The sequence below is a fragment of the Pinus tabuliformis genome, chromosome 5_2 (assembly GCF_031772625.1).
Source record: "Pinus tabuliformis cultivar Carrire ecotype Pingquan chromosome 5_2, CPIR1, whole genome shotgun sequence".
Classification (NCBI taxonomy): Eukaryota; Viridiplantae; Streptophyta; class Pinopsida; order Pinales; family Pinaceae; genus Pinus; species Pinus tabuliformis.
The window spans coordinates 325,526,765-325,530,098 of NC_142306.1; the positions used below are offsets into that span (position 1 = coordinate 325,526,765).

The window sequence follows — 3,334 nt, forward strand, 5'->3', positions numbered from 1 at the left end:
CAATGGTAATGCAAAAATCTCATTTTCTTCCTACTCTATCCTATCCCATCATGAATAATCCATCATCATTCTTGAATCTCCCATTCTGAATCCTCAATTCTCCATCCTTATCTTTGATCTTTGTTTTCATTTAAATAGAGAGAGATCAGAGAGTAGTTACAACAGAGATAATTACAACATGATTTCTATTACAAAATTGGATTGTTTCTAACCAATTGATCAACAAGAAAATATATTTCCATCTATCCTTCAACAAGAGCAAGGCGAATTTGGCTAGACGAACCAAAAATATTCATGGGAAGGGCTTGATAAGGAAGAAAATCATATCAAACAAGATCTAATGCAAAGAAAATGAACCTGGAGGCTTCATTTCTATTGGGATAATTTTTGGATGTGCTTTTTGGCCAGGTATTTACATCTTCAGGTGGAAAGCATACAATGGTAAGCAGTTGATTGTCCATAAGTCAGGGAATTGTTGAGGATGATTTTAAACTTGTTTATGGACAAACTACTATTCATGATGGCTTGAGTGATTCTATTGATTATCCAAACAATTACCGTGATTATTATGAATATGAGGATGATGATAACCTGAGATACATCAGGAAACCAATAGAAGATGAGACCTAGTTTCTAGCTTGTGAGATAGATTATTCCGGTGATAATGAAAAAGGAACTAAAGATGGTTGTATTCTAGATCATCAATATAGATATGGTGGAAAGGAAAAGGACTATGAACAATATTTTTTAGAATAAGATTCATACTTTTTGGTGAACAATATTTTCCATCCAAGAATATTGAAAAAATAGCTGGTTCAGAGGACCTAGTGGGACAATCTACAACTGATATGTATGGAAGAAGTGATGAAAATGACTTAATAGCTCAGTATGATGGGTGAATAGGAGTTGAAATTGATGGCAGTAGAACCTGTGTGGCAAGGTTTTGTTACAGAAAAACATGATCTTTTAATGTCAGGGAGTGAGAGGGTTATGAGTGATCTAGAGCACCCATGACCAGATGATTTTGGCATTGATGATGATCAACATGGACTGGTGAGGTCTATTAGTGTAGGAATTCATAGTGATTTGTTTTAATTTTCCATTGAATTAAGGGAGAACCTAGTTGGAGGGAGAAGCGAAGGAGATGTTGAATACTTCCATGATCGGGAGATTAGTATCTCTGGTACTAAGAGATTTAAACATGATCGGTCAAGGAGAACCCATGAAATGTTGGACAAAACTAAAGAGTTACCAGGGAAATATTTGGCTAAATATGATGCTCTAGTCGAGAATGATGACAACTTAACATGAAGAAGTTATGAGTTTTCACAAGATAAGATAAAATTTGGGAATAGTCAAGCTGGGGAGTGCATCTCTGAAGATTAAAATGCAATCAAAGATCTTGTCAAAACAAGGGATGTTGAGAGTGGTCATCTTGATTTTGGAGGGTTCTCTTTTCCATCTCCTTCTAGTACTAGTTATATTGTGGGATCAAAGACAGAGTATGGGAAATCTCTATGGTAAACCAAAGGGAATACTATAGCCTATGAGAGTACAAATGTCTATGGAAATGACATAATTGGGCATGACGATGTCTTGGAATTATGGAGGCATAAGAGCAATGATTCTTCACTTTTTATAAGCTCAAGGGATGAAAACCTAATTATTGTGCCACGGTCTTCACACTCTACTACATCTACATATTCCAATTTTGAACTTGTTGAATGAGAATTGAGGAAAAGGGATACAAAAGAGAATTTGAATGAACCAAGGGAAGATGAAGAAGTGGGAGTAATTGAGGACGACGAGGTTGTTGTTTTCCAAGAACAAGAAAAATAAGAGAACAAGAATATGAGTTTGATACATTCAAGCTAAACATTGTACATAGGAAAAAAGGACTAGCTTTAGGGAAGATGAAAAACTTCATGTTGTGCTAAACTCAGTCATTACCTGTTGCTACCATGTTACTGAGTATAATGGTTCAACAACATTTGCCAAAGCTATACAAGCTCATGACTTGCACACAAGCATGGATGTTTGCATGAATATCATGAAGAACAACAAGGATTTTTTACCAAAGTATCGATGGAATAAAGCTTTTTAAGTTTGTAAACAAGCATGATCCTACTAACAGGTACCACATTCTACAATTGTATGATTATTTTTACCATAGTGAGCATCTATTCATCGTGTGTAAACTTTTGAAAGAAATCTTGTATGAATTTCATAAATTTAATAGAGAGTTTAGAGGAGAGGTGTATTTTACTATGCCAAGATTACAATCAATTACAATTCAATGTTTGGAAGAATTACAGTTTTTTCATGGCCTTGGTCTCATTCATTGTGATTTGAAGCTAGAGAATATCCTGGTTAAAAGCTACATTAGGTGTGAGGTGAAGGTGAAAGATCTTCGTAGTAGTTGCTTTCAAACGGATCATTTTTTATCATATGTGTAGCCTCATTCTTATCATTCACTGAAGGTTAGATTAGGGCTCCCTTATCATGAAAATATTGACATCTAGTCACTTGGATGCATTCTTGTTGAGATTTTTTTCTGGTAATTTTCTCTTTCAAAATGATTCCCATGCAACCTTGCTAGCTCGAGTAATTGGAATAACTGGACCAATGGAGGGGACATGCTTGTGAAAGGTCATGATACATATACATATTTTACCAAAAAATACATGCTTTATGAATGGAATCAGGAAGAAAATAGGCTGGAGTATTTGATTGCTAAAAAGACTTCATTGAGACACTCGCTTCCAGTGCAGGATGAAGGATTTATTGATTTTGTTTCTTACCTTCTTGAAATCAATCCAAATAAATGACCTTCTATTGTCAAGGCACTAAAACACCCTTGGTTATTGTACCCCTATGAACCTATCTCATCTTGATCTCTTAAGATGAGTATTGGAAATGTCTTATTGAGTGAGGTTCTTACGAAATATATGACATTCTTGTAGCATATACCAAAACATTTGTGAAATTATTTAAATGTTGTACTAATATCAATAGAATTTTCCCTCCATGAGAGGAAAGAGAAGGATGGATGGCACTAATTCTACTAACACAAAAAATGTTAGTTCTAGTGATGTGGTTAGGAGAATAGTTGAATGCTCCAGTTTTTGCTACTTTTATTGCTAAGAGAATATTGTAATAATGTTTTCAACCTTTGAGGCATCAATACTATCATTTATTTTTTGTGATGAAAGGTATTAGTATAGAAGTCACATTCTTGGCACCAAGTCTAAAGAAAAAGCGTTAATCACTGCAGCTTGTTTTCATTTAGGTATTCCAAGGTGGTGGGTTATTTTGCTTGATTTGTATTGAATGA

General features: G+C 34.7%; 2 pseudogenes; both read left to right on the plus strand.

Moving 5' to 3' along the window:
* The first annotated feature begins 351 nt into the window (after nt 1-351).
* LOC149158822 (uncharacterized) lies at nt 352-1,014 on the plus strand (annotated as a pseudogene).
* A 187-nt stretch (nt 1,015-1,201) lies between these two features.
* On the plus strand, nt 1,202-2,828 carry LOC149158823 (serine/threonine-protein kinase ppk15-like; annotated as a pseudogene).
* Nucleotides 2,829-3,334: the final 506 nt, after the last annotated feature.